The following is a 14,071-nucleotide window of genomic DNA, read 5'->3' on the forward strand; positions in this document are numbered from 1 at the left end:
ATTGATGTCTATGGGGAAATAGTGCACAAGCACGTAAAACCAGCTCAAAGCAGCACTGGTATTGGAGTGCGGTATGGAGCTCAATTTTGCTCAACACTGCAATATTGCCTGCTAACGCCGGGTTTTTACAAACCTGTAATAGCAGCGCTATAGGGAGGTGAGCAGTGGAAATAACTTGCAAGTTAGCACCGAGCCGCTCTTACCGTAAAACTCGTAATCTAGCCGTGAGTTATTTATTATTGCTTTCCATATTTTTTATTAGAAATGTGTAAATAAAAGATAGAAATAGGGATAGAAAGGGAGACAAAAGGATATAGGGAAGAACAGAGAAAATGAGAGGCATTTCAAATCTGACCTTGAATAAGCTGCAGACGCTTTAAACTAACAGCACAAACTATGGCATCATTCTTGTCAGTAGGTCAAGAAATAAACTTTGCCCCCTTCTGACTTGACTCATTGAGCAGAAAGAATTTTGGAAGATTCAGTAGCTCACTTGTAATACCTATAGTATCCATGTCTGAGCCATGACAACTGGCCCACCATTTACTCAGGTCAAAATGTTTTATGATGTGTTGCTATCAGCATGTGCTTAGAAACCTTAGAGCTACTACAGGGTGGATAAACATTGACAACAGCTGGGTAACAGACAGATCCGGCACAGAGGAAATGCTGGTATTTTGGCACCTTGTCATTGAGCTTGTATAAATGCTTCATCTCATATTAAATTACATCACCAGCTTGACTTCCTTATCCTCCTTGTCTTGAGCACGTGTGTTCATATCTCCAGTCATGGTTGGATTTCTAAATGGAGCACAATTAATTTACTAACAAAAGTGCATTTTAAACAAATATAATAATCTATGAATTACTAATTTATTTGGACCCTGCAAGTTGCTGCATCCCACCAATAATGTTGAAAAATAAGAATTTAGCTTTTTAAGATAGCTTAGATCTTCTTGTTACAGTCATCTTTATTTATGTAAAACAAAGAAACTTGGATATTCTGACTACAATACAACAATCCATACTGAACACTACAAATTTTTGGCTAGATTATGAGTCTTGCGTTAAGAGTAAAAAAGCAGCGTTAAGCCTTATAACGCTGCTTTTTTACTACCGCTGGTATTACGAATCTTGCAGAATTAGGGGCACCGCACACTTTTTTGGCCTTACCGCAAATCAACTTACGCAATTTGCGTATAGTCTTTTTTCAATGGGACTTCCATAGCGCCAGTATTACGAGCTTGTATTGGCAGGCCAAAAAGTGAGCGGTACATCCTATCCAGTCAAGATTCGTACCGCATTTTAGTCAGTAGTTGTTTTTTCAACCTTAATTACGATTGGCTGATAGAATTCTATCAGCCAATTGGAATTTAAGGGACGCCATCTTGGATGACATCATTTAAAGGAACTTTCATTCAGCTAGAAGCCTTCGATTGAAGAGGATGCTCCGCGCTGGATGTCTTGAAGATGGAGCCGCTCCGCGTCGGAAGGATGAAGATAGAAGATGCCGTCTGGGTGAAGACTTCTGACCATCTGGAGGACCACTTCTGCTGGCTTCGTTGAGAACATCTTGCCGCTTGGATGAAGACTTCTCCCGGTAAGTGGATCTTCGGGGGTTAGTGTTAGGATTTTTTAAGGGTGTATTGGGTGGGTATTATTTTTAGGTTAGGGCTTTGGGCAGCAATAGAGCTAAATTCCTTTTTCAGGGCAATGGGGAGATTAGGTTTTTTTAGCTAGGGTTTTACTGTTGGGGGGTTGTGTGGGTGGTGGGTTTTACTGTTGGGGGGTTGTTTGTATTTTTTTTACAGGTAAAAGAGCTAATTTCTTTTGGGCAATACCCCGCAAAAGGCTCTTTTAAGGGCTATTGGTAGTTTAGTTTAGGCTAGGGTTTTTTTTATTTTGGGTGGGCCTTTTTTATTTTGATAGGGCTATTAGATTAGGTTTAATTAGTTTAAAGATCTTGTAATTTGTTTTTTATTTTCTGTAATTTAGTGTTTGTTTTTTTGTAATTTAGCTAATTGTCTTGAATTTAGTGAATTGTATTTAATTTAGGGAATTTATTTAATTGTAGGGTTAGGTTAAGTGTTAGTGTAACTTAGGTTAGGTTTTATTTTACAGGTAAATTTGTATTTATTTTAGCTAGGTAGTTAGTAAATAGTTAATAACTATTTAGTAACTATTCTACCTAGTTAAAATAAATACAAACTTGCCTGTAAAATTAAAATAAACCCTAAGCTAGATACAATGTAACTATTAGTTATATAGTAGCTAGCTTAGGGTTTATTTTACAGGTAAGTATTTAGTTTTAAATAGGAATTATTTAGGTAATGATAGTAATTTTTATTTAGATTTATTTTAATTATATTTAAGTAAGGGGGTGTTAGGGTTAGACTTAGATTTAGGGGTTAATAAATATAATATAGTGGTGGCAACGTTGGGGGCGGCAGATTAGGGGTTAATAAATGTAGGTAGGTGGCGGCGATGTTAGGGTTGGAAGATTAGGGGTTAATAATATTTAACTAATGTTTGCAAGGCGGGAGTGCGGCGATTTAGGGGTTAATATGTTTATTCTAGTGGCGGCGACGTTGGGGCGGAATTTTAGGAGTTGATAACATTATGTAGGTAGAAAAGAGTACAAGCGTACAGTGTACTCCAGTAAAATAATGATGATGGTGCCGGGTACAAAAAATGTGAGGTTGTATATATATAACAAGCCCTAGAAAGAGGAGAGTCTCTGTATGTGGAGGGTATCGTAGCAGTTAAAGTTCTTAGTGTAAGTGCTGAAAGGTAGTTGAACTTGTTACTCACAGGTATGTGGACTCACCCGCTCGACGGGAGAACAGCAACATCCAGCCGGTCCTGCTTCAAAGGCTCATAAGCCGATAGCCCAAGTGTGACCGGTAAACCTGTTCGGCGTTCTGTGCCTGCACGACTATGCGCAATGGCACTTCCTGTTGGCGTGGTCCTACGTCAGCTCTGAACAGCACCAAACTTAAACATCGCTACTTTGCCCTCCTCCACCACATAACGATAGTGCTCAGGGGATATACAACCACCCGTGGCTGCAAGGCAATATAATGAAAGAAGCGCTCCTTACCCTCCTAGGTAAAAAAAAAAAAAGTAAGTCCAGAAAATCGCGAATGATGATAAATAAAATCCAAACTTTATTCAGGATCCAAATCCAATTTCATTTAAAAGCATATGGAGGTAACATCAAGGGATGGTGGGAGAAACGAAATAAGTAGGTGTCGCCGATGTTGTGGGCAGCAGTTTAGGGGTTAATAAATATAATGTAAGTGGCGGCGATGTTGGGGGCAGCAGATTAGGGGTTCATAAGTATAATGTAGGTGGCGGCGATGTCTGGAGCGGCAGATTAGGGGTTAATAAGTATAATGTAAGTGTTGGCGATGTTGGGGGCGGCAGATTAGGGGTTAATAAGAGTAAGATTAGGGGTGTTTAGACTTGGGGTTCATGTTAGGGTGTTAGGTGTAGACATAACTTTTGTTTCCCCATAGGAATCAATGGGGCTGCGTTACTGAGATTTACATTGCTTTTTTGCAGGTGTTAGACTTTTTCTCAGCCGGCTCTCCCCATTGATGTCTATGGGGAAATTATGCACAAGAACGTACAACCAGCTCACCGCTGACTTAAGCAGTGCTGATATTGGAGTGCGGTATGGAGCTCAATTTTGCTCTACGCTCACTTCCTGCCTTTTAACGCCGGGTTTAGAAAAACCTGTGATACCAGCGCTGTAGGTAAGTGAGCGTTGACAATAATGTGCAAGTTAGTACCGCACCCCTCATACTGCAAATCTCGTAATCTGGCCGTTTGTTAAGTTCACAAATTGTGGTACAATATACCATTATATTAGTGACTCGGTGAGTCATAAATGAGCTGTTTACCAAGTTAAATCATGCAGCTAGTTATAGTACACATTGCTGTGACATGGTTTATTTAGGCTTTATGATTTATTAGTTTTCAGACATTCTAGTCCTTGTCAGCTAAGGTGGATAAAATTGCTATCATCAAAACATATTAATTAGTAAAAAATGATTAGGTACTTTTGTCCATGAATATTTTACAATATATTTAACTATTTATTAAAATAACTAAGTAATTAATTTAATGAATTAAGTTTAAGTGCATTTGCAGGTTATTGCAGATTTACACCTCATGTGAAAGAGGAAATTGTCGTCTTTTAAATGAGAGGTCACACCTCCATCTAAATTTCAGTTGATCACAGTTGTGCAGTGTTTGACGAGGGGCATTGGACATTGGGCCCCTTTTCCCCCGTAAAACATAGAGGGGTATTAAACTCCAGTTTAGAAATGGGGGGAACCTCCTCTTTCTTCCAATGTGGGGCCATACCCTTGTTCTAAGTAGATGATCACCAACCTTTTGTATTTACTGTGTGGGAGCAGTTGGTTCAAAGCAATCCTTGTCCTCTAAAGACAGTATACAACACAATGCACACAATACCCCTCATATAAAAAAGGGGAATACTAATTTTCAAATGAAGGGTCTCATGTCCCTTTACATAGCAGATGATTGTCATAGAAAAGGCAATCACATGTTTTATAGATGTCTTTTACCATGCTCTTGACTATACCAGGGGCCCTAGAACCCCTAAATAATTTCTCTTTTGAAAAAGGACAGGCCCCTCTTTCAAAGCAGGGGTCACATGGCCAGGTGGCTATCAACTGATGATTATGTCCTCATTGATCACTACATCAAGGGGTTGGGGTTGGTTTCCGCCCAGAACATAGACAAACTTAAAACCCCTTTTTTGAAAGCAGCAATGATGCTCTTTCAAATAAGTAGTCCTGTATCCATCATACTGCCACCTGATTGTCATATCAATGACAAATACCTCACAGCAGGCTAGATTACAAGTGGATCGCTAATTAGCACTCCCGCTCTGTGTTAACTTTGCTACATGGATGCTATTTAAATGCGTCTGGTTGAGAGAGTACTATGAGTTAAAATTAAGAAGTTTGCGTGTTAAATTCAATTGCGCTGAAGTAAACGCATTTACTTTCAACATGTAATACACGCGCTACTTCCAAGGAATGCAAAATATTTTTGCCTGAAATAATAAAGAATCAAAATAAATGGGAGAACTAGGAGAAGGTAAAACTTAGGGATGTGCATTCGGCAGTTTCATTAGCTGCCAAATGCAGAAGAAGGCAGCCTCTCGCGGCATTCAGCTCTTTTTGGAGCTGGATTTCTTCTTGTGAAAGTGCAACACACTAAGGTCTGTGCAAATATACAGAGCCGAATGCATTCTTTGGAACAACTATTTTATGTTTTATTTTTATTTATTTTTATTATCATTATTTAGCAGCATAGTACAAAAGGATGTCATTGTTGATACAAAAGTTTAAACAGAAACAAAAGAGGGAGAAACCATCAGTCTCCAAAAGAAAGGAGAACGAACTCCCATACAGTAAAATGAAATAGTAGAGCTAGACTGTCCGTGATAAGTCCATTTGAAAACAGTAGCCCCACTCCATATAAATGCATGGTGATTGACAATGACACCAATGTACAAAACATAACTCAAACAACAACAAAACTATGCCGAAATTTCTTAATTTAAGATCACTTTGTATATATTCTACACATCTAGTGGTATCCCTCGACTTTGTATTTAACTATCAACCTTTGAGAGAAGTGCTAAGCTAAAGAGGTCATTATTAGAGTATCAGGCAGGGATGGGACCACGTCAGCCATACCCCTCTAAGATAACACTAGGCCTGTCATTCCTCCTAGGTCACTCCTGTAACTTGTGTAAAGCTCCCCCCTTCTATCCACAGATTATTTTGGATTTCATCCCAGATGAATTTTAAATCATGGAAGAATCCTAACCTATTCGATTTAAAGAAACCGTATTCTTCCATTCTCAAGGTATCTGTTATGTGAGAGTGCCAGTCCTTTAGGGTCGGGCAGATTTGAGATTTCCAGAGCCTAGCGACTAAGGATCTAGCAGAATTCAATGCTGACTGAATTAGTCGTGTCCTTAATTTACATTTACATTTAGGTAACAGGTTCAGTAGGGCCGTTGTCGGGTCTAGCTGATAGGAATCCCCCCGTCCCATTATGACTTGTAGCATATTCTGCATGCCCTCCCAAAAAGGTGACAATTTAGGACATGCCCACCATATGTGTGTCATCGTCCCCCTTTCCCCACAACCCCTCCAACAAAGGTCCGACGAGGCAGGGAAAATGCATTTTTAAGTCTGGTAGGTGTTAAGTACCACCTAGTCAGGAGTTTGTAATTTTATTATTATTATTATTATTCTTTATTTATAAAGCGCCAACAGATTCCGCAGCGCTGTCCATGGGTACAAAGATAAAAGTACAGTACAATAAAATATAAAAGACACCAAAGTTTAACAAAACAAATACAGTGGAAATTGAGGTGGAGGAGGTGGGGACTGCAAAGGTGAAAATGATGTTAGTGTGGAGTTAGATGGGGCAGCAGTTAAGCAGGTAGAATTCATTTTTTACTGATTTAGAGATAGGCTTCCATGAACAGAAAGGTATTTAGGGAGCATTTAAAGGAGGAAATGTTAGGGGAAAGTCTAACAGCTCTGGGAAGTGCATTCCAGATGGTTGGTGCCGCACGAGAGAATTCCTGTAGCCTGGCATGGGAGGAGGTTATGGTAGAAGATGCAAGGAGCAGGTCATTGTTGTATCTTAGTGGGCGGGCTGGCGTATATTTCTTGATGAGTGAGGACAGGTAGGGGGGGCTACGTTGGTAAGGGCTTTGTAGGTCAGGATGAGAATTTTGAATTTAATTCTGCTGTGGATGGGTAGCCAGTGAAGGGACTCGCAGAGAGCTGCAGCAGATACAGAGCGTTGGGAGAGGTGGATTAGCCTAGCAGAGGCATTTAGGATGGATTGAAGAGGGGAGAGGCGGGAGAGAGGGAGGCCAGTTAGTAGGTTATTACAGTAGTCAAGTTGGGAGATTACCAGGGAGTGGATTAGCTGTTTAGTAGTTTCAGCACTCAGAAATGGACGGATTTTGGAGCTATTGCGTAGATGGTTGCGACAGGAGGAAGAGAGCAATTGGATGTGGGGTATGAAGGACAGATTGGAGTCAAGTGTAACTCCTAGGACGCAGACTTGGGGTGATGGGGAGATAGTGGTGTCACCAACACTGATTGAAAAGTTAGGAACCGGGGTAGAATTAGAGGGGAGTATTAGAAGGAGCTCAGTCTTGGACATATTGATTTTTAGGTGGTGAGAGGCCATCCAAGAAGAAATGCTAGATAAGCAGACACTGATGTGAGCAAGGACAGAAGGAGAGAGTGAAGGGGTGGATAGGTAGGTCTGGGTATCATCAGCCTAGAGGTGGTAGTTGAAGCCATAGCTACTGATAAGTTTACCCAGTGAGGATGTATAAATAGAGAAGGGGTAGGGAACCCAGAACAGAGCCTTGAGGTACTCCAACAGACAGAGGCAATGGAGAGGAGTCACCACCAGCAAAGGAGACAGAAAAGGACCTATTAGAGAGATAAGAGTCGATCCAGGAAAGGGCAGTGTCAGAGAGCCCAAAGGAGCTGAGAGTCTGTAGGAGAAGGGGATGGTCAACTGTGTCAAAGGCAGCAGACAGATCAAGTAAGATAAGTATTGAGTAGTGGCCATTTTTTTAGCAGAAAGAAGATCATTAGTAACTTTGGTGAGGGCAGTCTCAGTTGAGTGTTGGGAACGGAAGCCAGATTGTAAGGGGTCAGGTAGTGAGTTGGAGGACAAGAAGTGGGTTAAGCGATCGAAGACTAGTTTTTCCAGGACTTTTGAAGCTAGTGATATGGGGTGGTAGTTTGCAGGAGAATTGGGGTCAAGGGAGGGTTTTTTGAGGATGGGGGTGACCTTTGCATGTTTGAAGGAAGATGGGAATGAACCGGTAGTAAGGGATAGGTTAAATATGTGAGTAAGAGCTGGAGTGAGGGTAGAAGACAGAGAAGGTATTAGATGTGAAGGGATAGGGTCAAGTGGGCAGGTAGTGAGATGTGAGGAAGACAATAGGGAACTCACTTCATTCTCAGAGGTAGGGGGGAAGGTGCTGAGAGTGGTGGAGGGGGTTGCCGGTGGCGGAGATGGAAGGTTGCAGACTTGTGTTGGGATATTACTTCGGATGGTAATTATTTTGTTGAAAAAGTAGTCTGCCAGGTCTTGAGCACTAAAGGCAGATGAAGGGGGTGGTGAAGGTGGATAAAGGAGAGAGTTGAAAATGGAGAAAAGACGTTTAGGGTTTGAGGAGTGAATAGATATAAGAGAAGAGAAGTAGGTTTGCTTGGCTAAGTGAAGGGCAGAGGAGTAAGAGTAAAGAATGAACTTATAGTGAAGGAAATCTGATTCAGAGCGGGATTTCCTCCAGGCACGTTCAGCAGCACGGGAGCATTTTTGCAGGTAGCGTGTTTGGTTAGAGTGCCAGGGTTGGAGCTGACAACGTGGGGTTTTGCGTATTTGGGGAGGAGCGAAAGTGTCCAGTGCTGAGGAGAGAGTATTGTTATAGTGGGTTGTAGCAAGGTCAGGGCAGGATATTGTGGAAGTGTGGGGGAGGTGTTTTTGAATAAGGTTGGAGAGTTGTAGAGGATCCACAGTGTGCAGATTTCTACAGGTGCGGGGGTGAGGGGGAGAAGTAGGTTTAGTCTGTATATTAAGCTTAAAGGTGAGCAGATGGTGGTCTGAGATGGGAAATGGGAGACAGGTGGCGTCAGAGGGAGAGCAGAGGTAGGAGAATACTAGATCAATAGAGTGTCCGTTGCGGTGAGTAGGGAATATGGTGGATTCTGAGAGACCAAGGGATTTTGTGAGTGAGAGAAGTTTAGAGGCAGCAGGGGCAGATGGGTTATCAATGGGGATGTTGAAAACCCCCAGGATTAAAGCAGGTGTATTTGTAGAGAGAAAGTGAGAAAGCCACGCAGCGAAGTTATCAAGGAATTGGGAGGTTGGTCCAGGGGGGCGATAGATAGCTGCCACCCTGAGGGAGAGGGGGGAGAATAGTCGGATGCAGTGAACTTCAAAGGAGGAAAAGGAGAGAGATAGATAAGGATGCAGGTGCTGATAGGATCAGGAGGGGAAGAGTAAGATACCAACACTGCCACCATGTCTCCAACCTGGCCTAGGTGTGTGGCTAAAGTGGAGACCACCGTGCGTGAGAGCAGCAATGGAAGCAGTGTCAGAAGATGATAACCAGGTTTCAGTAATTGCTAGAAGATTGAAGGTGTTAGAAACAAACAGGTCATGAACAGTTGTAAGTTTGTTACAGACAGAGCGTACATTCCAAAGAGCACAAGAAAAGAGAGGGGATAAGCGCTGTGTGTTAATAGAGATGAGATTGTTAGGATTGCGTGACCTAGAGTTTTGCAGTGGGGGACTGAGTGAGAGTGTAAAAGTGTGGTGATTGCTGCAGGGTCAGGGTTAGGAGAGATGTCACCAGCAGCAAGCAGTAGGAGGAGTGTGAGTGACAGAAGGTGAGAGGGGGACTTGTAGGAGCGGGTATGATTAGACACCGGAGAGTTAGATGGAGTTAAGGAGACAAAGTAGTTCATAAGAGGAGAGCATAGGGGATGAGAGAAGGGAGGGTGAGATATGGATAGTGTGTGGGTTATTGTTGCTACAGGGAAGTGCAGTGATTTTTAGGAAAAGGGCAGACAGAAATAGCAGAAAATACATGGAAAGCATTGTGCAGGTGTATAGTTAGTAAGTTTTACCTGTTAGTGGGACAGCAGTTTCCCCCTCCAGTTTCTAACTCCAGTTCTTAACTCGGCCACTTGTAACACAGGGCACTTAGAAGCACAGGGCAAAAAGAGCCAAGGCATCATAGAGCCAAGTGTTCACTTATTTCTAGTAGTCAGATTATAAATTGTAATGATTTGAATCAGGACAGCTGTGCACAGGCAGACTATTTAGGAGACTGGAGTTATACACACTTGCAAATTAGATTGGGGGAAGACAAATGGTTGGGAAGCACACAGATATTGTACTAAGGAACTGATAACAATTCTAACAAAAAATCATAAATCCAGACAGCAGGAGAGATGCATACCAGTGTATTTTAGCAAATTAAAGGGATACAGAGGGGCAACCAGGCAGATAAAGGAAGCAGGAGAGATGCATACCAGTGTATTTTAGCAAATTAAAGGGATACAGAGGGGCAACCAGGCAGATAAAGGAAGCAGGAGAGATGCATACCAGTGTATTTTAGCAAATTAAAGGGATACAGAGGGGCAACCAGGCAGATAAAGGAAGCAGGAGAGATGCATACCAGTGTATTTTAGCAAATTAAAGGGATACAGAGGGGCAACCAGGCAGATAAAGGAAGCAGGAGAGATGCATACCAGTGTATTTTAGCAAATTAAAGGGATACAGAGGGGCAACCAGGCAGATAAAGGAAGCTTGAAGATTGTAAAGATTCCCATAGTAGGTCATGAATGATTTAGCTATCAGATTTGAGTCCGACGTTTCCGTGCCGTCGTCTGCTGTTATATTTAGAATGTAGTTGTGTAATGTTTTACGCTTTAAGGCCCTAGCGAGCAGGGTACCAGATTTGTTTCCTCCATGGAAGTATATCTTCCTAAGATATAAAGCATTTACGCATGCCTCCTTATGTAAGTAGTTTTGTAGCTGGGATCATGATGTGGCTAGCGCCTGCAAAAGATCCTGTCTCTGGGGATTACTTTTATGTGAATTTTCGCCAGTTTGTACTTTCTGTAGTAGTGTTTTGTATTGTGCTAGCGAAGAATGCTTTTTATAGCTTTCTGTTTCAGCAATGACCCCCTGAGAACAGCCTTATGTGCGAACCAAGTCATTGAAGTGTACGTTGTGGAGTTGCAGTTTAGCTGAAAGTACTCTGTCAAAGCTTCCTGGGTTTGTTGTACGACTAGTGGGTCATGTAGCATAGCCTCATCCAGTCTCCAGTGAAACGGGTGTATTGGTACCGAGGGCCAGGTCAGAGTCAACGATATTGAGGAGTGGTCAGACCATGTTATTGGAGAAATATCAACGTCTGTAACTAATGGCATATTACTATGGTTAATAAACCAATAGTCTATGCGTGAGTATGATTTGGCTGGATTAGAATAAAATGAATAGTTGCGTGCGGTGGGGTGAAGTGTGCGCCAGGTGTCCAAAAGGGTGAGGCCCCTTAATGTGTTAAGAATTAGATTTCTAGTTTTTGACGTAGTGATACTGCGGCCTTGTGACCAATCTAAAGTCAGGAACAATGCTACATTTAGATCTCCCCCTAACAGGAGTGTGCCTTTTTGGATCTCTAGGAGTTTGTTACTGACTGTCGTCAAAAAGTGACCTTGTCCTGTGTTGGGTAGGTATACGTTAGCCAGGGTAATTGGTCTATTAAACAACATACCCACTAGTATTATATAGTAACCTTCCCTATCCACCAATTTCTCCAACAGCTGGAAGTGTGTATTTTTATTGAATAATATTCCCACCCCATTCTTTTTCTCTGTGTTAGAGTGAAGGTACGAAGTGGGAAAGTCTTTAGATTTGAATGTAGGTTCTTTGTTGGTGACAAAATGGGTTTCTTGAACAAAAATAATGTTAGCTTTTTCTTTTCTCCCCCAATTAAGCGCTATGGATCTTTTAGTTGGGGAATTTAGGCCCTTACAGTTTTGAGAGATTAGTTTAATTTCCTTAATTTGTGTACCTGTGTCGGTGTTGTGGGATAAAGCTCATTACCTTACGTCGGAGGAGTTGCCCAGTCATGTAGCGTCTATACTCAGCCATCGCAGTATCAAAGAAAATGGCACCATTGAAGTTTTGGTCCGGCCCACCCCTGCCTGTGGTTAGATAGTGGATGGAAGTAACTCTCTTATACGTGTATACAAAAACATCTCTTAGTCCTGGATCAGAAGTAAGCAATACAAAAGTATCATTATTTAGGCATAAACAACAAAACAATAAACAATACAACCAAACAATAAACCTGAAAACATAAAACATTTCATAACAAAAATTCCCTGTAAAACCTTCCCAAGTAATTTTGGGGTTCATAGGGGAATTAGTTCAACCTAACAAGGTTGAAAGGCACCTGTGAAGGAGGGAAACAGTGTTAAAGGGGGGAAAAGGGGAGAAAGAAGACCATAGCATAAACAATCTATCTCAGGAGCAAATGAAACATAGCACCAAAGTAAGACCATGATAATAATCATGCTTAAGGCTAATCTCAGGAATGTCTCAAGTATCTTTATCGGCCAGCCAGACCTTCACTGCTAGAGGAACTGTATAGATAGTCTAAAGATCCCTCAACTCAGGTCTAGATCTGCTGGCCCTTTCCGATGTTTTTATGCGTCATCTCTAGATCTTTTCTTTGCCGCTTTCATCCATTGAGGTTTTGGCGGTGCTGAATTTCTTTGTGAGTCAGAGTTATCTGAAGGTTCCAATGAAGGGAGGGTAGGTTTTGGTATGCCCAGTGTTTGGCAAAAGTGGTCCAGATCTTCTAGTGTCCTGTATGTTGCAAGTTTGTTGTTCTTCAGTACTCTCAAACTGAAGGGGAATCCCCATCTGTAGGGTAGACCGTGATCTCTTAGATGAAGCGTGAGGAATCTTATTTCTTTGCAGTTTTAAAAAAGAGAATGTGGGCCCGCGCCAATTAAACCCCTATAGGCCTGAGGATGGTGGCACCTAGTAACCACCGGGGAGACAGTAGAGGTAAGAAAGAATAGACCCCCCAGGCGTCTACCAAATGGAGGCAAGGGTGATGGAAGATTTATGGAATTGTACACTAGTGAAAAAGGTTACTTTAACACTCAAATGTAAATGTTACTTTACAGTTTAAAAATATTACTTTAATATGACAGATTAAAAATCAAAATCATATATTCCAATGTACACAATAAATAATCATGGATCCATGTTAAAATTAGCTAAAATACAAATTCAAATGATAAAAACAATGCAGGTACACAATACAAAAAAATGCAGGTAAATTGCAGGTACACAATACAAAAAATGCAGGTACATTAAAAGCAATGCACATAAAATGGAATAAAAGCAATGTATCAGTGGTAATACAATATAGGCTTATTGGACATTATTGGGTGATGTGACACTCAAAAGAGAAATGGTGTGTCTTGGGGAAATCAATAATAGTTCATCCGTGAAAAATGGTAGTTCATACGTGAAAAAATGGAAAAAATTATGAAAAAAAGCAAGTAAGTGAATAAAAAAAAAAGGAACTGAGTGAATAAAAAATGATCCTTAAGGTGAATAAATCCAATGTAGGGTTAAGAAAAAATGGTGGTCAATAGTCTAATATAAAAAAGTTCATCCTAAGGTGTATATAGTAAACATTGAAGGTGGAGAAGATAAACGTTGAGTGCAAATAAAATGATAAATCAGAACGTTCAGGCGATTAATCAGGGACCTTTGAAAAGACTGTGTTAAAAAAGTGTAGAAAAAATATACATATATATATATATATATATCGATGTGGAGAAAAAAACTTCAAATAGTGAAAAATAGTGAAAAATTACAAATCACAAAAATAGTGAAAAAATATAATAGACCAAAAAGGGGATTAGCAGCTTTGAGATTTCTAAAAAGTGCAGAATGTGGATTTCCTGATCACTCCGAGTTCAGTTAGTAGCAAAACGAACAATCTCAACCTAAAAAGTAAATAGAAAACAACATAGCGCAATAACGTTTCACAATGGAAGAAGTAAAGGAATTAGGCTTACCAATCGGTCAACGCGTTTCGGCCCGTGATAGGCCTTTATCAAGACTTCCGTTTTTGGGCTTTAAAAGGCTACCAGTCAGACCTTAAAATCAGTCTTGATAAAGGCCTATCACGGCAGCATAGGATGAACAGGGTTTTGGCTTTAGGTAAAAGAGCTGAATGCCCTTTTCAGGGCAATGTAAAAGAGCTGAATGTCCTTTTAAGGGCAATGCCCATACAAATGCCCTTTTCAGGCCAATGGGTATCTTAGGTTTTTGTTAGTTAGGTTTTTTATTTTGGAGGGTTGGTTGGGTGGTGGGTTTTACTGTTGGGGGGGTCTTTGTATTTCTTTCCATGTAAAATAGCTGATTTCTTTAGGGC

The sequence above is a fragment of the Bombina bombina genome, chromosome 6 (genome assembly GCF_027579735.1).
Source record: "Bombina bombina isolate aBomBom1 chromosome 6, aBomBom1.pri, whole genome shotgun sequence".
NCBI lineage: Eukaryota > Metazoa > Chordata > Amphibia > Anura > Bombinatoridae > Bombina > Bombina bombina.